Source organism: Mauremys reevesii, linkage group 1 (genome assembly GCF_016161935.1).
Source record: "Mauremys reevesii isolate NIE-2019 linkage group 1, ASM1616193v1, whole genome shotgun sequence".
Classification (NCBI taxonomy): Eukaryota; Metazoa; Chordata; order Testudines; family Geoemydidae; genus Mauremys; species Mauremys reevesii.
This window is the reverse complement of record NC_052623.1, coordinates 101,953,227-101,976,314: the sequence shown is the minus strand read 5'-3', so window position 1 is coordinate 101,976,314 and position 23,088 is coordinate 101,953,227. Positions and strand designations below refer to the sequence as shown.

The 23,088-nt window shown below is 41.6% G+C and overlaps 1 protein-coding gene across 8 annotated transcripts in view; it reads right to left on the bottom strand.

The window, feature by feature from the left end:
* FARP1 (FERM, ARH/RhoGEF and pleckstrin domain protein 1) overlaps positions 1-23,088 on the bottom strand; it is a 323,275-nt gene that overhangs the window by 132,783 nt on the left and 167,404 nt on the right. For 2 of the 8 annotated variants that reach the window (XM_039543035.1, XM_039543040.1), the window contains exon 1: positions 15,615-15,780. The exons of the other annotated variants lie outside the window; for them this stretch is intronic. The gene's annotated coding sequence lies outside the window, so the exon portion shown is untranslated. Of the gene's footprint in view, positions 1-15,614; positions 15,781-23,088 lie in introns of those variants that run through there. 8 annotated transcript variants of the gene reach the window in all.

Below are 23,088 nucleotides of genomic sequence, written 5' to 3'. Positions count from 1 at the left end.
TTTAAGTTCTCAGGATGAAATCCTGGACTCCTCACTCGGTGAGCTTAAGTGGTACGTAGGCTTTGTGCTGACCCTCTGCACAGGGACGAGCTTCACCACAGTGAGCAATATCATTTCAAAAACATTTTTCTCCATGGTCTGGCACTAAAATATATAGTAATAATAATACAGCACCCTTTGAAGCATGAACTCTCTCCAAGTTATCAAGGTGGTAAAATATCTACATATTTATTGCACTGGAAAAGAAACAAGTATTTGTGATAAGCAAACAGTGCAACAAATAACCTCAAGAATGAGATTAAACAATAGGGGTTTTATGTAAATACCTAAGCATAACTCTACACTTCAAATGAAAGCTTAAACTACGTTTAGAAGAGAAAAATGCTAGCAACCTATGAAGACAAATGTCATATGCCTACCAGTTCTCTTTCCTAGAATTAAATTAAATAGCTATTTCGTATTTCCCAATTGATTGCTTGAAGGGTAGAATTTTCAAGTGCACTCAGTGTTAGCATAACTCTGCTCCACTGAAGTCAAGGGGAATTTTCACATTGACTTCAACAGGGGCTGACCTGCGCTGAAGCTGAGGGTATGTCCACACTGCAATTAAAAACCTGCAGTTGACACAGGCCAGCAGACTTGGGCTTGTGGGGCTCAGGCTAAGGGGCTGCTTAATTGCAGTGTAGACATTTGAGCTCAGGCTGCAGCCCAAGGTCTGGGACCCTCTCACCTTGACTCCAGCCCAAGCCCAAACACCTACCCCACAATTAAACAGCCCCTTAGCCCAAGCCCATGTCAGGTGGCACAGGCCAGCGGCAGGATTTTTAACTGCAGTATAGACCTACCCTGAGTGCTTTTTGAAAACCCCACCCTTAATGTACAGGCCTTCATAGCTCTGTAGAGAAGAAACTGTGTAAAAAATAGCTTTTTTTTTTTTCATCTGGATCTGTTACTTTTTTATTTTTTAGTTAAGACTGGAAAATGGGAGAGCATATTTTTTCAGCAGAAGAGGAAGGGCAGCCACAATACATCAAGTCACAGTGATGGTCACCTGAATGTGTTATAGCCCAACTGAGAGATGGAGGATTGGGATGGTTTAAAAGCCCGTGGTAGGAATGAATTATATTTTGCACTTACAAAGTGCAGTCCCTGCCCTCTGAGGCTCCTAAGTCATATCCGTCAATGGAACAGAAACATATTCAGGTGACCATGCCCACATACGCAGATACTCGTGTGTCTATATCCTACTCATACCATGTGGGTGGACCCCAGTGCTCTCATGGACTCCCAGAGACTTCAGTGAAGCTCTGTACAGTTGCAGTACTCCACCTGCATGGTATCAAAAGCTGGACTGATGCCTACTGGAATAATAAACATTTTAAGAAGCGTTATAAATATATATCTGTATCTCCACACTCCTCTCACTCTGGGTGCCCACTGTGACTATTCAGTAGATTTTAGCAGACAGATTTCCCACCTCACCACGTATACACATGAGCAAAGTATTTTAAACAGTGCCACTGATGTTTCTAATGCATTTGTATTTTTATCTACTCCTCAGAGCGGGTGGTGTTCATACTCTCTAAAGCAGTTATTCCATTTTAGAATCTCTTTGCACACTTTTCTGATTTTTTAGCCACATATATTTTACCATCATATTGTGTGAAAAAAAATGTGCTTTAGGCTTTGAGGTGTACTTTACATCCTCCTCCTCAAATATTCAGCAGCAGGAAGGTCAAACTTTTAATCATCAGTCATAAGAACAGAAAAACAGCCACACTGGGTCAGACCAAAGTCCATCTAGCCCCGTATTCTGTCTTGTAACAGTGGCCAATGCCATACATGATTTAGACAACAAAAAGTCTTAAAGGAAGACTGATCTCCGCTACCACGATTTTTAACTAAACAAGAGATTACAATTATATGTGCAAAACAAATTAAAGGGGCATCAATAACCATCCTCTTCACTTTATTTTTGGTGTCTGTTTCCATGGAAACCTATAGTTTTCTCTTTTTGAATCTAAAAGCTTCATTCCTGTAGCCATGTTCACTATTCATGGATTTCTGCTTAGAACAAACCAGCTTGTTTCAAAATGAATATTTTCCTAAAAAGGAAAAGCAAAAGCAGGATTGATTCCACCCAGATTTCAATCTCTCATCCTACCCTCGTCTTCAACTTTACCAGAAACAGTCAATCGTAACATTCAGTTTAAAAACCTTAATGAGGGAAGATCATTTGCTGCTAAATAATCCCCCTGAACAGTTTGATTGTGTGTGTGGGAGCTGGCCGGGGCGAGGGAAGAGATGATATAATGAAGCTAATGTAAAGTTACTTGTTTAGGATATGTTTGATTAAACATGATTTTTTTCTTAAAGCAGAGACAGACCTAATAAAAATTATCTATATTAAATCCTCAAATAGGTATAGATCTATAGAGATAAGTAAAATAAAGCTACTGGAATTCTGGGTTCTGCTTAAAATCTCTTTACTGCAGGTCATCAAATAACAGTTCTTTTATTTGAATAAGCAAATACAGCTCACATAGTATTACATGTTACACTGCCTGGGAGGAAGAGGAATAGATAATGAGAGAGATTGAACACCTTCAGGTCTGTAAAAAGCAACAAAGAATCCTGTGGCACCTTATAGACTAACAGATGTATTGGAGCATAAGCTTTCATGGGTGGATACCCACTTCGTCAGACGCACGTGAAAGGGGGAAATAAAGGCCATACATGTGTCTGACGAAGTGGGTATTCACCCACGAAAGCTTATTCTCCAATACATCTGTTAGTCTATAAGGTGCCACAGGACTCTTTGTTGCTTTTTACAGATCCAGACTAACACAGTTACCCCTCTGATACCTTCAGGTCTGAATCCTTCAAATCAGACAGCTTCAAATGGGCGTAACTAATCATTTGCAGATACAATGATCTGACACTAAGATTTCTTTATAATGCTTACATGTCTGAAGAGAGGATTCGTATGGCCTTTCAATTACTGCAACTTCTATTTATATAGCACTACTTCAGTTAATTATTACTGCAGAGCCAGGAAGGGCACCCAAAGCATTGTGGGTTTTAGTCTACAAAACTAGTGGACTGAAAACTTAATCAAAATGGTAGAGCCAATAGAAAAAGATGATATTTAGAACCTGACAATTTCCTAAGCAAGTAGCTTTAAGAATAATGTCCTTTAAAAAAAAAGTTTGCTTTATGGGATCAGTTCAATTCCCATTGATGCCAAAGGAAAGTCCATCATTGGTTTCAATAAGAGATGGATTGGGACCTCTCTTCAGAAGAAAAATATTAAAAATAGAATCATTTTCATGTAAATTTTATTCAAAATATTGGTTTCAATTAATAAAGATATATCCATCCAATGCTTTGGGACAATGCATGCTCATAAAAAAATACTTCCATTAAAAATTAGTCAAATATTCATCTAAATATTGCTACTATCATAAAAAGTAACATTACATTTTTCAAAGCCTCCACAATTCTACTCCTGCACCCACTGCACAAAATACTAATAATTAGAAAATATTTTTACTTGGGGCCTACAGGCTCCAAGATCAGAGTGCCTTTGTTTCAGGAGTTGAGCTTATAATATAGTAAAAAGCAGTTCCTGCTCATTTCATTTTATAATCTAACTAGATAAGACAGACAAAGGATGGCAGAAAGGCTGCATTACCTTCATTTTACGGATGGGAAGATGAAATATAGCAAGATTAAGGTAGACAATTAGATTGCAGAACTCATTGCCAAAAGATATAATTGAGGCAAAGAACGTAAATGAAATTTAAAAAAAGATTATGCATGTACATGGATAATATTTAGAGTTCTAAGAGTAGAGATTTAAAACTACACAACAAATTTGGTAAGGATATAAAGAAAACGTTACTCACTCTATGCAGTAAGAGTAGTTCTTCAAGTTGTGTCCCTGTATGGGCACTCCACTTCAGGTGCACATGTGCCTCTCAAGCCCTTGATTGCAGATTTCTAGCTGGCAATGCTCATTAAACCTGCACATGCACCCTATGCCTCCTTGTGGCAGACACCGAGACTATATATGAGCACACAGGCAAAGTACCCTCTGTTCCTTCTCTACTCAATCATCCCATAGGGAACAACCAAAGCAGAGGGGAAGGAGGGCAGGTAGTAGCCAGCAGCCATAGTGACACATCTTGAAGAACTACAGTTACTGCACAAGGTGAGTAACATTTCCTTTTTCTTCGAGTAGCATCCTTGTGGGTGCTCCACTTCCAGTGGCTTCCGAGCAGTGTCCCTAGAAAAAGGGTGGAGCTTGGGAATAGGATCCAGAAATGAAGATAGTACTACAGAGCCAAGTGCTGCACTGGATCTGATGGCACTGAGCAAAGCATAATGTTTTGAAAACGTATGGACTGAAGTCCAAGAAGCAGCTCAGCATATCTCAGTAGCTGTTACCTGTTATGGTGGCCAGGTGTACCTTGACTGAACTGATGGATAACCCGGATGTCTTCAGATCCAGCAAGTAATCTAGGATAAGGGACAGGGGAACCAAGTTAGGCCGGAGGTAGTGATGACCACACCAGGGGGCAAATTCCTTCCATTTCTGCAGGTAAGTAGTGCAGGATGACGTTTTTCTACTGTTTAGTAACACCTGCTGTACCTCCGCAGAACAGGAAACACTAATCCTGAGAACCATACAGGAGTCAAGCTTTGAGGAGTAGCACTGCCAGGTTGGGGTGAAGTGCACAACCCGCATCCTGAGACAGGAGATGGGGAACGGTCAGGAGCTTGATCGGCAGCTGGACACTGAGTTGAAGCAAGTAAGGGTACCAAGCTTGTCTTGGCCAGGTAGGTACTCTAAGGATAACTCTGCCCTTGTCCTACCTGATCTTGTTCATCAGCCTTAGAATCAGGAGCATCAGGGGAAAGGCATAGAACAGACTCCTCTTCCATGGTAGAAGACAGGCGTCCCCCAGGGAGTGATGACCGAGACTCCCCCTTGAACAGAAGGGAGGACGCTTTCTGTTCTTGGAGATGGCAAAAAGATTGATCTTTGGCTGTCCCCATCTCTGGAATAAGTCTTGGAAGGCCTGAGTGTCAAGCTCCCATTCACAGTTGTCGGAGAAGCATCTGATGAGGGTATTGGCAGTGGTGTGCCGGATGCCTCAAAAGGTAGGCTGCTGAAACCTGGAGGTGGATGGTCATGCACCTGTTACAGAGCTTTATGGCTTTGGCGCACAAGGAGGGGGAACTTGCTTCTCCCTGCTTGTTGATGTAAAACATGAAGGACATATTGTCTGTCAGTGATGGGGTTGGGTGGTAGAACGGGACATCCACACAAATATGGAGTTGCTCCTTCCACCAGTTTAGGGAGTTTTTTTATATGCAAGGGGACCGCCATCTGGCTGTCCAAGGCATACCATGTCAGAGAATAGGTAGCCCTGGAGTCCTTGAGCATGTGCAGGGAGTGATTCATGGTTTCAGAGAACGGATTATGACCAAAGGAGAGGACATCTACAGTATTTGGGACCTCTCTCAGAAACCCCAAAAGCTGGAGCCAGGAGACACGGCACAGAACTACTGCTGTGGAGATGGATCTGGCAGCAGTGTCCACAGCATCTAGAGATGCTTGGAAAGCCATTTTGGCCATTTTTGCAGCTGATCCTCTGCAACAATAGACTGGAATTATTCCCTGCAATGTTGTGGCAGTTGTTCAATAAAAGGCCATGAGCTTGTTGTAATGAGTAAGGTTTATATTTGGCCAGGACCGCCTTATACTTTGTGATCTGAAACTGCAGGGTTGCGCCTGAGTAAGACATTTTGTCCAAAGAGATCCAATCACTTTTGGTCCTTGTCAAAGGGAGTAGTTCTCAAAGTGCTGCCTATCTCGTTCATTCACAGCATCCACCAGGAGGGATTTAGGTGAGGAATGGGAAAATAAAGAGTCAGAGTCCTTAGGGGGGCACGCAGTATGTCTTGTCTGCCCTTCTGAATGTTGGAGGAATAGTGGCCGGTGTCTGCCATACCCTCTTAGCCAGATCCAGAGGACCCTCATTAATAAGTAGTGCCACTCTGGAAGGTGTTGCTGACTGCAAAATATAAAGCAGCCTATGCTGCTGCTACTTGATCTCCTCCAAAGGGATTTGCAGAGTGTCAGCTACTCTGAGATCCTGGAACTGCCTGAAGTCATCGACGATGGAAAAAGGGGGAGGCATACCCAGTGACAATAAAATGGGAGTTGAGTGTGATTTCCTCATCTGCCCTAGCCTTCAGTTCCTCAAACATCTCCTCCTGCCATCAAAGGGTAGAGGGAGGATGAAACACACCCCCATCACCTTAAGGGATAGTACCAGAGGTCTACTGAAATTGTTGCCAATAGGCAGCCCATGTGTCCCAATATGGGCATTGTGGGGGTCCATAAGGGAGCGGGGGTGGCACACAGGGTTGGTTCCACCATCCTTGGTGAGCTGTAAAGTCCTCTCTGTGCGAGGGCAGATTCCCAAAGGGGTATGTAGGAGAACCCCTAACAGAAGTCGAGGAGACCAACTAGGAGTTGTCCTCCTCTTCTTCTTCCACGTCCTCCCAAGATGGGGCAGCCAATGAGCATGAAGGAGAGTCCTGTACCATAGGGACATGACTCGAAGAAGAACTTTCAAGATTTGGGGCATATGCCAACTTCTAACTATTGAGGGTTAGGAGGAAATTTTACTTGGGGGCAGGAAATCCTGTAAGTGTCTACCAACAGATTTCTCTCTCTGAAGCAGCTGGTTCTGGCTACCACAGAGACAAGCTACTGACTTGATAAACCACTGATCTGATTCAATATGGAAATACCTACATTTCCTAAACACCTTGCTCGAGATCAGGGAGGAGGTCTGTGGCAGAGTTAGGAAATGAACACAGATTTCCTAAGTCCCAGTCTAGTATTTTAACAACAAAATCATCTTTTCTGTCTGTGGTGCTGCAACTGCTTAGGCCATAATAAATGAATTGGTGGTTTTAATGCCTAAAAAACCCAAAGTAATGTATAGATGTGCAGTGAAATTTTAAAAAAGGTCTAACTAATAAGAACTTTGACTATTAGATAAACACTGAAAATCCTAATCCCAGTGCCCAAAATCTATGGTTTATTGTGCATTGTCTTTTTTTAAAAATAGGACTGCTATAATCAAAGTTTAAAAAATATCTAAAGAGGGATTATTTTTAACAAGCTCAAGTGGTATGTCAAAGCAAACATTGGCATTATGCACTAAAAACATTTCCTCTTTGGTCATGATGGTAAAAGTATACCAGCAATTTTGTATAAAACACACTGTTAATGGTGAAAAAAATTGTTGGTTTATTGCATGATGCACTGCTCAAACTAATTTATGATTAGTGTCATGGACTGCATATTCCCAGACTGATAGCTTTTTGTACATCTAGATCCCAATTATAACTTTACTTTTTAAAAAAACAAAAAACAAAAAAACCTTTTTTCCCTGTTGCAAATGAATAGTACACACATCTAATAAATTCACTCTTAAAACTGTCTTCTCAGTTCAAAGTGGCCACTATAACCCAGTCTATGTTAGGGCTTGTATATGGCCTGGTCTACACTACGCGTTTAAACCAATTTTAGCAGCGTTAAACTGATTTAACCCTGCACCCGTCCACACAACGAAGCCCTTTATATCGATATAAAGGGCTCTTTAAACCGATTTCTGTACTCCTCCCCGACGCGGGGAGTAGCGCTGAAATCGGTATTGCCATGTCGGATTAGGGTTAGTGTGGCCGCAAATAGACGGTATTTTCCGGGCGGTATCCCACAGTGCACCATTGTGACCGCTCTGGAAAGCAATCTGAACTTGGATGCAGCACTAGCCAGGTAGACAGGAAAAGCCCCACGAACTTTTGAATTTCATTTCCTGTTCGCTCAGCGTGGAGCTCTGATCAGCACGGATGGTGATGCAGTCGCAAATCCAAAAAGAGTTCCAGCATGGACCGTACGGGAGATACTGGAGCTGATTGCTGTATGGGGAGACAAATCTATTCTATCAGAGCTCCGTTACAGAAGATGAAATGCCAAAGCATTTGAAAAAATCTCCAGGCTATGATACAGAGTCCACAGCACAGTGCTGTGTGACAAGTGTAATGGAAAGCCAAAGAATCAAATGGACGTTCATGGAGGGAGGGAGGGAGGGAGGGAGGAGGTACTGAGGACTCCAGCTATCCCACAGTCCCCGCAGTCTCCGAAAAGCATTTGCATTCTTGGCTGAGCTCCCAATGCCAGACATCAAGCGGTTATAGAACTGAAGTTAAGCCTCCAGGTCTTACAGCCAAAGTAGTTTTCATATTTTTGGCCACATTTTTCACCTCATCTGTCTTGCGTGCCCTGAACATGTGCCAAACGAGCATAGCAGGTTTCTTGAAAAGTGCTCCTGGTCTCTTATTCCACACTTTTTCCAGCCATTCAATAGTCCCACTTTCATCCATCCATCTCTTTTCATGTGCACGTATGACGATACCAGCAGGAAATTTCATGTTTTTAGGCAAGCTTTTTCTTTTAAAAATAACAACAGGACGGAGCTTTGATCCATTTGCCAAACACAATAAAACCACTGTAAAATGGATTTTTTCATGGTGTGATATAGCATGGCCAGAGGGCAGCAGGAGAGTGACAGATGGGAGATATGTAAGCCCCAGGATGATGGGATCCTTATTCCCTGTAGAGGGAAGAGAGGCTGCTACAGATTAATTAGAGCACCTGAAAACAATTGAGCCAATTAGAGCACCTGAAGCCAGTCACCTGATTAAAAAAACCCTGCTTCAATCAGACAGTTGGAGGAGTTGAAGCAGAGTGGTTTGGTGTTGGAGCAAAGAGCTGTTTGAAGGAGAGCAGTTTGGAGGGAAGCAGAGGAGAGTTTGGAGAAGTGCTGTGGCAGGCCAGAAGACCAAGACCCTAGGTAAAGGGAAACCTGGCTTGTGCAGAGCAAAGGGACTCTACAGACACAAGGGGTTGGGAGAAACCTTGCCCAAGCAGAGAGAGGGCAGGAAGCCCCACAAGCTGAAGGGCTGGAGAAGGAAATAGCCCAGGGGAAGGAATTGCTAGTTCAAGTGGTTCACCGCTATCCCTAGGGCCCCTGGGCTGGGACCCGGAGTAGAGGGCAGGCCCGGGTCCCTCCCCCTCCACTTTCCCTTCTCTGGGATACTAGTGGGACAGTTAATACCCCAGATCAAGGGCAAGAAACGGCACCCTGAACACCCCCATAAGAAGCGCGGGACCCATCATAGTAGTGCCAGCAATTTGCCACAATGGCCACTGGTTTTATTTAAAACTGTTTTTTCACCAACACCGGTTACCGTTCTGTTGCTCAGGAGATTGAATGGTGTTTCATCCATATTTCCTATTTGTTACAGTTCAAATGCATATTCCTTTTGATATTTTATAATAAATCTTTGGAAAGATTCGATTTTTTTCTTCCAGATCTCTTGGTAGCTTTTGTGCTATCTTTGTTCACTGACGAACACAGAGACCATGACGGTTCATGAACCGAGTACACCAACCCACTGATGCAACAAACACTGATGGCTTTACTGACTTGTATTTGTCGTCTTTCGACATCTGCAGAGCATGCAGGCGAATTCCAGTTCTAGTGACAATGTACTCATTTTGTCAACATTCAACAACCCAATTATTGAGATCTTTCTCCAGCTCAGGAAATGAAGTGCACCTCATTGGACATTTTTTCTTGCTTCGTGGCATGTCTTTTAGTGTTTTTTTGTTGTTGGCTATTCTCTTACTTGCTTCTCATTGATACAGAATTCATAAGCAGCGGCACAATTATTGTTTGCTTCTGCATATTCAACAATTAAGTTTGAATGCTGTGTGATAAGCGGACCTTTTTCTTTTGATTTCACCGTTGTTCATTTTAAATACTAGTACAAAAATAGATTATTATTGTAGTTATAGATTTTGTAGGACTTTATATAGGAATGTCACCTGCTTTATCACTGTCAAATTATTATTATTGTTTATTTCAAAGCAGCCCCATAGATTGGCATGTCTGTGGGGATAACAGGCTATTTATTAGAGATTCCATTGATTCTGCACATTAGATTTTCATATTGGCTCGAGACTTATGAGGTCCATTGGTAGAAATGCATGAAGAGATCAAATTACACAGTAGCAGACTGACACCAGTGCTATAGTACTATCGTTCATTGTATTTTTCTGATTGGCTTGTAAGGCGTAGCATTTTGTGAAATGCATGGGTCAAATGTCATGCAGATCTGCAGCACTGCTCTTTTAGTATTCCTTTCAAGTCAATCTAGTCCACTAAACAAAGCCTTTGCAACTTTAAAAGGATGCAGTATTGACATCGATAACTGGATTGGCAAACTTTGGCTCCCGGCCTGTCAGGGTAAGCTGGAGCATCTGCAGGCATGGAGCCCCTCAGCTCCCTGTGGCCACAAACGACAATGTATTAAATAGTCAATTCAATGATTCCATAGAGTTTAAAATCATCAAATTTTGGTGTAGACCCGTTTATAAGCTGACCCCCGCTCTTTGATGTATCACATTTTTACCAAAAATATTTGGCTTACGAACGAGTATATATGGTACTTTCTTGTGGCGTTCACGGAGGTGCTGACCACAGTGGAACACCACTTTTGGGCTTAGGAAACAAGCACTGAATGGTGGGATCACATCATCATGTACATGTGGGATGACAAGCAGTGGCTGCAGAACTTTCGGATGAGGAAAGCCACATTCATGGGACTGCGTGATGAGCTCACCCCAGCCCTGCAGTGCAATGACACGAGAATGAGAGCTGCCCTGTCATTGGAGAAGCACATGGTGATTGCACTGTGGAAGCTGGCTACTCCAGACTGCTATCGATCGGTCGCTAAGCAGTTCAGAATGGGAAAGTCAACTGTTGGATGCGTGTTGATGAAAGTGTGCAGGGCCACTAATCACATCCTGTTCCGAAAGACCGTGACTTTGTGCAGGTGCTTGTGGATCACCGTGGGCGTTTCACGGACATTAACACAGGCTGGTCCGGAAAGGTGCATGATGCACGCATCTTTCAGAACACTGGCCTGCTCAGGAAACTGCAAGCAGGGACTTTCTTCCCAGACCAGAAGATCACTGTAGGGGAAAGTCGAAATGCTCATTGTGATCCTGGGAGATCCTGCCTACCTCTTAGTGCTGTGGCTTATGAAGCCATACATGGGGAACCTTGACAGCAGCAAGGAGTGGTTCAACAACAGGCTGAGCAAGTGCAGAATGACTGTTGAGTGTTCTTTTGGCTATTTAAAGGCCCGCTGGCGCTGCCTATATGGGAAGCTGGATCTGGCCGATGACAATATTCCTATGCTTATAGCTGTGTGCTGTATGCCCCATAATATTTGTGAAGGGAAGGGTGAAAACTTCACTTTGGGCTGGACTGCTGAGGCTCAGCACTTGGAGGCTGCATTTGAACAGCCAGAGACCAGGGGTTTTAGAGGCACTGGATGCCTTGAGGCAGCAATTTGAAGCCGAAATCCAATAATATTTGTTGCTATGCTCGGGACTGCAGTGCTTGTAACGCTAGAAGGTGATTGTGATTGGTCCAGATGATGCACTATGAAGGTTTAAGAAAACTGTCTGTTGCTTTGCAGGGCTCTGTTTGCTTTCAATTAATGGAATAAGGATTGCTTTCAAACCAAAACAATTCTTTTATTAAAAAACAACAACTAGAGGAGAGAGACAAACAAAAAAAACCCACATCTGCACTGTGGGGGATAGGGGAAGGGAGGGTCCCAGGAGGAAGTGGAGTCCTGGGATGGTTAAAGATTTGTGTATGTCCTGGTATCATAAGCAACCTTGTCCTTTGGAGTACAGTGAAGCAGCTACTATACTTTAGCAGGGCTGAACTGCAGAGGGATGCGTGTTGAGTGCAGTGGGTACTGGGAGTCCACAGGGATGGACTGTGAGGGGGCAGGAGTGGAATGCAGCAAGTACAGACTGGAGCCAGGAGGTTGATAAGAGGGTGTTGGCAGTGTCTGGGGTGCATACGGGAAAGAGTTTTGCGACAGCAGCTGCAGGGGAGGGAGGGCAGGCGCGGAGCTGCTCGGTTTACAGTGCTAGTAGTGCCTGAAGCGTGTCTGCTTGGCGCTCCATAACATTTAAGAGCCGCTCTGTGGCTTCGTTCTGGCACACCGGGTTCTCCTTTCAGTCCCTCTTCTCGCTGTCCTGCCTCTCCTTCAATTCTTGTTTTTCATCTGTGGAGTGCATCATGACATCACGCAGAAAGTCCTCTTTCGTTCTTCATGGCCACTTTCTAATTCTGTGCAGCTGTTCAGCTGGAGATAACAAAGAGGGAGGCTGGGCTCCCAAGATCATATCTGTGAAGCCAAAATGCAACACTTTACAGAAGCAGTATTGTTTGCAACACGCAGACCACTGATTCCATGATTTAAAACACAGCCAATATTCACATACCTATCAGTAACTATCTGACCTCGGGCAAGCACACAAGTCACAAGACCCCCCAAAATGGTGAGTAACCGCAGGAGCTGGGGAAATCAGTGTTCCGGGACCGTACTGAACACTGGACACGTGGCTCCGGGGTAAAGCCAGCACCGGGGTGAGGGAGGGAGGGCTTATAATCATTACGTTCCCCACATTTTCCACAGGCTGTGTTCATTATGGCTCTTATGCAGCTCGCCTGTGTGCAATGGTGTCCCCACCCCTGCCAGTGACAGCAGAGTGGTGCAGGAAAGTTATCTTTAATGGGGCAAGAAACAAAGCAGCTCTGCCAAAGAGCCTGTGGCAGCTGACTGTCCAGTATCTCCATGAGAGTTTCATGGAGAACTCTTAGGCAGATTCCCATGAAATGAGGAAGTCAATCAACAGCCTTTTCCGCCACTCAGACTAGGTATGTGGTGGTACGCGCATCATACAGACACAAGCCTGCTTTCTGCAACCCTCCTATCCCAACAACTCACTTCAGCAATTCCCAAAATCAAAGCCACTTACCAGGGGCCTCCTCTCCTGTTTGCACTTTGCCAAGCTCCAATGGCTAGCCTCCTGCAGGATAGAGAAGAGCTCCTGGCTGCATGCATCTCTGACCTCCAAGTCGTCCTCTGCCTCTGGGTCCCCCTCCACATCCTCATTCAAGATTTTCTCCTCATTCCACTCTCAACTGGCACACGAGCCACCGAAGTATCCACACTGGGCTTCACAGTGGAGGTGGGGTCACCACCGAGTATCGCATCCAGCTCTTTGTGAACCGGCAGCTTGTGGGCGCAGAACCAGAGCGGCGATTTGCCTACCATGCCTTGTGGTAGGTGTTCCGCAGCTCCTTCACTTTGACCCAGCACTGCAGTGTGTCCCGGTCATGGCCCCTTTCTGTCATTCATCATGAAATCTGTCTATGGGTATCATAATTCCTACACCTGGAGCGCAGCTGGGACTGGACAGCCTCCTCTCCTCAAATGCTGATGAGGTCCAGCAGCTCGGCATTGCTCCAAGTGGGGGATCGCCTGGTGAGTGAAGCAGGCATGGTCACCTGGAAAGATGTGCTGAAACTACAGCATGTGTCACCAAGCAAACAGGAAAGAGACTTTCAAAATTTCAAAGGAATTTAAAGGGTGGGGCTCATGGTTGGTCACCTGAGGGCAGGGCAGTAGAGTTTAAACCGATGACCAGAGAGGCAAGAGCAGGCACCTCCCGGAGGCCAATCTCAGCGCTGTTATCGACCAGGGTGTCTACACTGGCACCGTGGTGCTGTAGCCCTGGCGCAGAAAGCTGTATGCCTCGTTAGGGTGGTGTTTGTTTTTTTTTTTTTACAAACAGCGCTGCAACTGCGCAATTTCTGCGCACTAAGTGGCTTGGCAGTCTGTACGCCTCGGGAGTTACACCACAGAAACCTGCTTTACTGAGCAGAAACTTGCCAGTGTAGACAAGGCCTAAGTGATTCATGTAGACTGCCTTTGGCAAATACAGCTGAAGAAACTAGAGCACTTGTTTGCAAAAACTAATTGGGAGTTTGGCATATAATGTGACAACCTAATTTTTTAATTAGCTTTTCTTCCCTGGAAAACTAAATTGCCGAAGCACAATTCTGGAAGTGAACATATACCTGCTGCACAAATTATATGATTTTTCCTCCTTAATGCACAAATACTGAATGAGTCTAACCTCCTGGCCTTGGTGCTATTTAGCAACACACTGTGCTCCTTGTTTCCTCAAAAGAGCTGAAACTTAGATTCAGAATCCTCATTAAAAATACTTTAGATTGAATTTCATAGCCCACAACTTTTGAAGAGGAATATAAAGGCACCATTCAGACCTTGCAGAGTAATTCAGCTCTGCAGCAGCCACTGTGTAATTAGGGATGGAAAGCCCAATCTTTGTGCACCATCCTTCCCAGTGTCTAACGGAACAAACCTCCTGGGCGCATTTCTGTGAGTTTTTTTTTTTTTTTAAAGCCAGTTAATGTTTGACAAAATGTTTATAAAGGAACAATTACACTATCATTAACAGTTTGGGGTTTTCTTTGTTCCTGACCTATTTTCTCTGCCAGCTTGATTTTTTATTTTATTTTATACAGCTCTTTGCTGAAATAAAATTTATAAGGCATTCTAAAGTCATCATAGGTAATAATACAATCCTGCAGTACATGCAGAGATTCAACTACTTAGAATTAACAACTATAAAACCATGCTAGGAGTGCAAAGTTACAGTAACAAAAGTGATTATTTATAGCTTTTATTCAGATATTTTTGCTTTGGCAATTTTTTTTTTGCAAACTGTAAGTCAGTTCAGTCCTTTGAGCATGGGTATATTATAACACCTTAGAAAATGGAATCCCATGAACGAAAGAAATCTTAGGTTTAAGACCAAATTATTGTAAAACAGACCATTAATAATAGTCTGGTGAAATATGAATCTATATAAAACAACTCAATTAATAGACTATATACAAAGGCTCAGAATGAGCAGAGATCAAGAGGAGCCAATTTTAACTGTACATCATTAACCCTAGACACAGTTCAAATCCTCTGGAATCTTTTGACTTGACCATCCTAGTCAGAACAACCAGCCAGTTCCTTAGCATAAATATGCCTCAGCCATCTCAAACTAGCTTTCACTTATATTAAAATATCACTTAGAGAGGGATGAGGAGGAGGAAAGAGCATTTTAACAACAGGACACAGAACTTTTCACTATAAGCATCTATCTGAAATGCTCAGATAGTTCCAATCCCATCCCAAGCGAACAGATGTCAACAGCACACAAAAGTTATCATAACTGATACTTTTGTAGGCAGTCTTAGAAGAACTTAAGATTGAAAGTACATGAAGACTGAGCTACACTTTAACTGCTAGGTAGTCTCTCCAAGTCAGGCTTGAGAGAAACTGACAACATTATATGGTTAATTTTCATTCTCCTCACTACTTATGCTCTTACTGTTCTGTTTATCATTTTTCTACAGCATTGCCAGTGCTGTGCCTCACAGAGGTGCTACAAATATTAAACTGATAAAAGAAAAACCAATGGAACTAATGTAATGGGGACTAGAGTAATGGTTTCATCTATCTAAGTAGGTCAGAATGCTCATATTTTTCAAAGGAGGACCAAAATTACTCACCTTTCTCTTGCTTTAGCTTTTGGTCATTTGGTTTCTGCAAAAAGGTTGCTAGACTCTTCTGATCTTTTATTTGTAGAACACTTGTGTTTTGCAGCATGACCTTTAACATAGCTAACCTATGATCATCCTGCCCTCCATTTGGCCCCAGCCTCCAAGGAACATTTGCCTTTGGCTTTTAAGAGTTGAATCTTGGGCTGTGTCAGCATAGAATACCAACGGATCATAACTGCTATGGAACAGCACAGAGAGCAGCTTTGTTTGAAAGCACACAACTAATCGTTTCAGCACTTGAAAGGACTGGTTCTTAAATTGAAACTGGTTCTGAATGAGAAACCAGCATAGACTGCAGAGCAGTGTGTTGCATGTTCTTTTCAGCAAGCGGGAAATGGGAGGAGGAGATTTTGCTGGCTATAAGTATTTGGATGTCTAGGAGAAGCAAAGAGCCCAGCAGGATTTCTAGGCTGTTCATAAGCTTGACTACTAGCAGCACATGCTCCAAACTGAGGAAATCAAAGTGCTTCCTCCTCATCCAATAAACAAGACTTCACTCTTTCCAGGCTTAGCTTGAGACATTCAGCTTTCATTCAGTTGCCTATCTTCCTTGGAACAATGGATTAGCTGGGAAAACTGCAGACTGCATATAATAAGAGACGCATAGAACCATGTATTTATTACTGTCGTTTTATGCTCTCTCATTACCATCCTCAGTGGTTTCACAAGACATTGAATCAGAACAGAGGCAGGATCGAGGCCTTATAAGACTCTGCAGAGGAGAGCCTTCCAGGGCTGGAGTAGTTGGGCCATCACGACCCACAGGGTTCTATCAGAGGAATGCAGCCAGTATAGAACAACTATCCTCTACTAGGTCTAGCAGGGGGGTCATGATTACTTTGTGGTTCAGCAGCCTGACAGACCTAGCAGAATTAGCACAGATTGTTCATCTCTGTCCCTAGTCATACAAAGATCACTTATCAAGTACAAATTAATGCACGTGTCATCAGTACTAAAATGACTACTAAGATTTGACACAATATTATTCTTGCTTATAAGTTTTAAAATTTCACTACATAAAAACTATCACATGCATGTGGGAAAATATTTTACATACGGGAAAAACAGAAATATGTAAATTTTTTAATCCTTTTAAACTATAGCAGCCTTAACACAGCTCACAGGCACAGCAAAATAGAAGTAAACAAGGTACCGTTAGGCATGGGTAACTACAGTAATATGAAGAGAAGGTCCCTGTACCTTAGCCACAGCACAGACTGTAAACAACAGTAAAATCCTACAACGTGTTTTATGGTTTTGTAACATTATACAAGCCAGCACATTTTTAAAAGTCTGAACTAGTTAAACGAAAATAGGCACACTGCTTTATTTATATGGAAATTAATCAAATGTTATTAACACCATTTTCTGTCAGTCCTTAAAATCCCCTGGAGTTTCTACTGCATGAAACCCCACCACATTGAATAAAGGCTAATAAGGGCTTTACATCGTTAAATCATTTGATGCAAGGAAACCAAAAGCTCAACAATGTTGTGTTGAGAAGAAGTATTCTAATCAACGAGAAGACTCCTGTCACCTTTTAGAAATGAAATGATAAGTTTAGGAAGCTTAGCGCCGAATCCTAGTCACACAGAAATGGGACCAAGATTTGACTCTTCAAACCCAATACTCTAAGGTTCTGAGTAACTTCACCTCCCACTGAAGTCAAAGGGAACTGAAGGCATCCAGCATCCCCTTGGGAAAAACAAAACAGCTTGCAGGGTCAGGCCCATAGTGAAGAGCTCACAATGTTTTTATGGAACTTGAGTGACTACAAAGGCAATCTTTGCTAGCAGCAAGAATAGCCTTCAGGAACAATGAAGAAAATCATTTGTGAAAAATGCCAACGTTTGAGTTTTACTCACAGGTTGCTGGTTAAATTTTTTAAATTGGAATCAAATAATGAAACAACATGGACCTGACTAGCTAATCTTCCCACGTTTACAATTATTAAAACCTGGTGTTATCAATGAAAAGAAAAAAAATTAATTAAAGCTCACTGTGATATAAAATATTTATTCCCCTCTTCCCCCCAGTGTTTAAGTTTCATTTTAATGTTGTGGCTATGTAATTTAAAAAATATTTTCTATTTATAGGGAAAACAATTGCTTCTCTTTTACCGCTTAAGGTAATAGAACAGAAAATATCCATAGTGTATAATGCAGGCAAGTATGTGGCAACAATTTATAGGCGTTTTAATGAACATATACAGCCAAAGGCAAAATCTGCTTACTGTTATTTTTTGTAATAAAATACTTTACTAAACAGTCAGCCTTCTGATAAAAAAACATAAAATGCACTTTAACATTTGATATTGTTACTAAGTGGCTTGTGAAATCTGTTTTTATGCATTTCCTTGAAGTCATTTTGCACAGAATTATTATGAGTCAAGGGTTCTATGGAAAAAAAATCAGAAGTGTTTAGAATGTTTTAATTGCTTCATTTTAGTTTAGTGTTCTTACTGTCAGTTATAGTGTAAAGTAAAATTAAGCAAACAGACATGGCTTTGTTTTCTTTGTGGAGATTGCTTCTGGCTTTTCCAAGTAGAAAACAAAAGCATAGTACAGCATTCAAATCCTGGTGGCTTCAATATTTGCTTTGTGAATGATCCTCTACCAGAATCCTTCCTTTTATCCCAGCTCTACCTTAAAATACTCTAGTATTATTATTGTACAATAATGTGGTTAACATGATCATCCAGGTTAGGATTCCAAGATCTACAAATGTTACACTGCACAGTTTTCAACAGAAATTACAAACGATGGGCCTGATCTTGCAATTGGAGACACTAGTGCAGTACTTTGTGCCCATGTAGTACCCACTATCTTCAGTGAGAATTCACGTGGGAGAAGGCGTCCATGCTAGCCGTCCAACTGCAGGATCAGGACCTATAAGCAAACAGCTAATTATCAAATATTTCAGTACTTCTATTGTCTATACAAAGACTGACTGAACATTTCTAACAAACATGTTAGCCTCAAAATGACCTTCCAAATTACCCTGTGATTGAGGGACCTGTAACTCCTTTTAAAAACAAGAAAAATTGCAGGTCTTGGCCACCTCTTGCAATCAGGCACAAGATGGGCCCCAAAAAACTGAAGCACCGAAAATTAGTCAACACTGACAATAATGGTTAAAGTGGCTCCTGGTGACTGCGAAATCAGATGAAGCCGAATAATTTGGAAGGTTATTGTATTTAAATTATATTTTCATCATAGTTTCCACCAAACAATGGGGAAGTCTTTCTCATCTTGAAATGACACTTTCTCCTCATTAGAGATTTCAGTTTTAATAAACAAACAAAGGAATTGTGGAGTTGGCTGCTTCTGACTGTTTAGCAGAAATCCTATTTTGTGTTGATTGTGTTGGTGATCGCAAGACTACAAAGCTGCTTTTCAATTTGCCAGTTTAGGATCAACTAGGCAAAAGGTCATTTTGCCCTTGTCTTAACTAGGAATAAAAAGGTGCCTTTTGTTAGAATACCTGTTGGAACATTTTAGCTAGCATGTTCTAACACACTAGTATCAACAAGGCAGTGTAGACTTTAACATACATCGACCTGGTTAAGCTGAAGTCTACGGGAGCTGATGCTATTTTAAATATTAGTTTCTAGATTCATATAATTTTTACATTAGTAGCTATAATTTGAATAGAATTTAAAGTAAATTCTGATTGAGAAACTCGTTTCTAATCTTACATTAAAAGGGAGATTTTGAAAGACAGAAAGGGCAGTTAGATGTGGGAATCTGATTTCCCTCTCCGCCTTTGAACATCTTCCTATAAACTCTCACGTGGTTAATGTCATGATGTAATTTCAGTAGGATGGCTGCCACCAAGAATGTGATCAGAAACAGCTTTTTTAGTTATCATTATTTTAAATTATGTATCATTGTTTATTGTGTGTAGTGAGTCTCGCTACAGAAGTTTCCTTATTACTGGAATGGGCACAATTTACAACGAATAAAAAACAATGGAGAGTTCAGACAACCTTCCCTACTACAAGAAAAGAATCTTCACATGTAAAAATCTAGCTTGTATGGTAAAAGTAGGCTGAAACTGTAAACATTAGTCCATTTTCCTCAGCCTCAGAAAAGTTTCTTCTGTTTCACTGGCATTTTGTTTAAGTGCTTTAGAAACACTTTATGTACCCAATTAAGGGGAGAAGACTTAAAAGGTAAAGAGACAATTAAATCTTGGCTGAGTCGTAGTATGTATTCCTGATATTTTCCCAAAGTTTTTAATGCTTGGAATTCTACTCCTGAAGTGACCACTTACTGGCCTGCAGCTCCCCAAAAGGTGAACAGAAGTCCAACTTGGAACCCTGACAAAGGAACATGAGCTAATTTACAATGTTCAGGTTCAGATCTACTTTTTTTTTCATCTCACAAATGGCCAATTTTAAAAACAGACTCTGCCTCAAAGGCTACGATAAGCCTCTTAACTAATTCCAGCTGCATGGAGTTGAGTAGATAATCAATGTATTCAGAGACTATTGGTTCTAAATAGGAGGGGAAGTGCAGGGAAGATTGCCAGATTTTCTAACTATTGCTGCTAAACCTCAACAGTAGAAGAGGCTCTTTCCCCTATAAGGTCTAGTGACTCACACACATACCAAAATACTGTGGCAATATTAATGTTCCGGGCTGGGAGTGGAGAAAGGGGAATGAAATGTTCAAGCAATTCTTCAGAGAAGGGCCATTTGCTGACAAGAAAATACAAATATACAGGGAGTTAAACACTATGCAAACATCATTTACAAAAACTCAAACAGTAAAACATACATAGTATTTTCTTGTGAATGTTCCTAAACTCACCACTTTGCCCTCAGCCCCTTCCCAGAGAGATTCCTGCCTCAGAAAAACAAGACTGAAGAAATCCTTCAGGACACATTCAGCCACTACCAGCTCTTAAAGCCAATCAAGGTAGCAGCAGTCTCTGAAAACTAAACAAACTACTCACACTTTTCAGGTCCAGTAAAACCCGAAGGCCCAAATGAACACAGCCTTAATGTAGCCTGCAAGGGATTCTTCTGAAGCTGTAAGTGATAATGGCAACCCAACAAGGTCCTCAATCACAAACACTCCGCAGTTCTTGTACATTGTTTAGCAACTATATAGTCTGCCTTCATTCTTGGGAAATCATCAAGCTTTTCCAGACTCTGGATAAAGAGTCTGGCAAGAAAAGCAATCAGCAGGTCTGCTATTACTAACTGTCCAGTGGCTAACACACATCTAACCCAAATGCACCTAATTAGTGGCTAAAGCCATAATTAATTTTTGTAAGTGAATTTCATGCTCATGAAAGATGTCATATTGTAACAGTGGAAACTGAAGTCAAAACAGGCATTGCACTAGCTGCAACAATACGTGTTTTTTCATTCTGCCCTTCCAAAAAGGCCCATGACAGGCAATTGTAATCCTTCATTATGCCCATTCTATCCTATTGATGTTCCCATTTGTGATGTAGACACTTGTCCACTAGGAACTGGATTACCAACGTATCATTTCATAAAGGATACCAAATACCCATGCAAAGATATTGGACTTTATTACCACCAACCTGGCCCAAATTTGACTTGTGACATGGAGGTGAAGGTCTTTAAATCATTACCTCATCCAGTCTTTTAGATTTTCAAAATGGATACCAATCATTCAGCTTTTCTCCTCATTGAGAAGAGAGTGCATATTACTTCATATAGGTCTGTATGTCAAACTCTGTATTAAATAGACACAAGGCTAGGTAACAAGAGAAAACTTCAAACAAAAGTTTTTAAGAAACTGAAGTGATGATTTTTGGCTTCCAATCAGCACACAGATTTAGGTACCTAATTTTAAACACTGCAAATTTTGAAAATTGACCTCTTTGAATAAGCCTGGCAGGAGTTGGATTTAAAATGAAAATAATCTATAATGATTAGTTATGATAAACCCCTAGAGGATATCCAGGAACTGTGTTGACTTAATATTTATATTGGCTCCACTGAAACTTTCCTGCCATCATCAGTTATCCCAAATGCAGAGAATAATGAGGTTTGGGTTTACAGTACATAACGATAAAGCAACTAATATTAACTACAATCTATGCATAACATGTGTATAATATTGTAACTATTCTGTTTTCTCCATTTTGGATAATCTTAGCTCAAATGATGGGTCGCAGATATCTATACTGTACATAGATTTTATTTTCCTCTTGCAATTCATTAGACAGAATGAGCATGACACATGAAGAGGATGTAATGAGTATGTATCATTATATTTTTTCCCACTCACTACAAAACAAAACAAAACAACACAACATGTTTGTAATAGTAAGAAAAGAGCTGAGAATCAGTCTGATAAGAGAGACACACTTAAGGTCTGTTTTCATGAAACTGTAAACTTGCATAGCCCAGTATACATACTAAAGCAAGGTTTAGGAGGGAAGGCTAACCAAACACTCAAAAATGACATGAACCATTCAGCCACTGACAAATGTGCAGGACAGACTATAGAGAAAAGTTGCAAGATTAATGCTGGGTCACTTAAAGACAAACTAATGGGACCAAGAAAGAATATCAGTGCAAACTCATGATTTTCTCATCAGTCTTTGGTATTTTTCTTAAAGCCCCCAAATGCTGGTGAGTGAGAGAATCTCTGTTATAATTTAAAAGGGGGAGGAAGGAGAAATAGCTCTTAGGGTGACAAACAAAAACTGGAAACATGAACTCTACAGGCTCAAAATCCAGAAGACATATAAAAAGAACCAAACAATGATTGGTAACAAATTAGTTAATTAACATCCTAATATTGCTATAACACTTAACTAACTTTGTGATGTTACACCCCATAAGGCTTTATAGAAATATGCTTATGAGTGTAAATATGACATGACTGGAATATGTTTTATGCTAAATATGCCATGTAACATATCTCTGCAAAAGTTATGATCTACTGGATATATTCATCCTATTTGTATGCATGTATTATTTTTGTATTCAAAGTTATGAATATTGGCTATGTACTTTTGATTTTAAGTAGCCTGAGGGTATGGCTACACTGGCAAGTTGCAGCGCTGGAAAGCCTCCACCAGCGCTGCAATTAGTAAGTGGCCACACCTGCAGGGCACTTCCAGCGCTGCAACTCCCTGGCTGCAGCGCTGGCCGTACACCTCACTCAGCATGGGGAATAAGGATTCCAGCGCTGGTGCTGCAGCGCTGGTCATCAAGTGTGGCCACACACCAGCGCTGTGATTGGCCTCCAGGGTATAAGGATGTATCCCAGAAGGCTTTTATAAATTACTCTCTTTGTTTTGTTATGCAGCCTCTCTTTGTTTTGTTGTGAACTCCGAGCTACGGCTCCGTTGATCCCGGAGCTGTTTATCTACAAACACAGCTCCTGTTTGCTGTGATCAATCTGTGAACAATCAAATGAGATAATGAGGC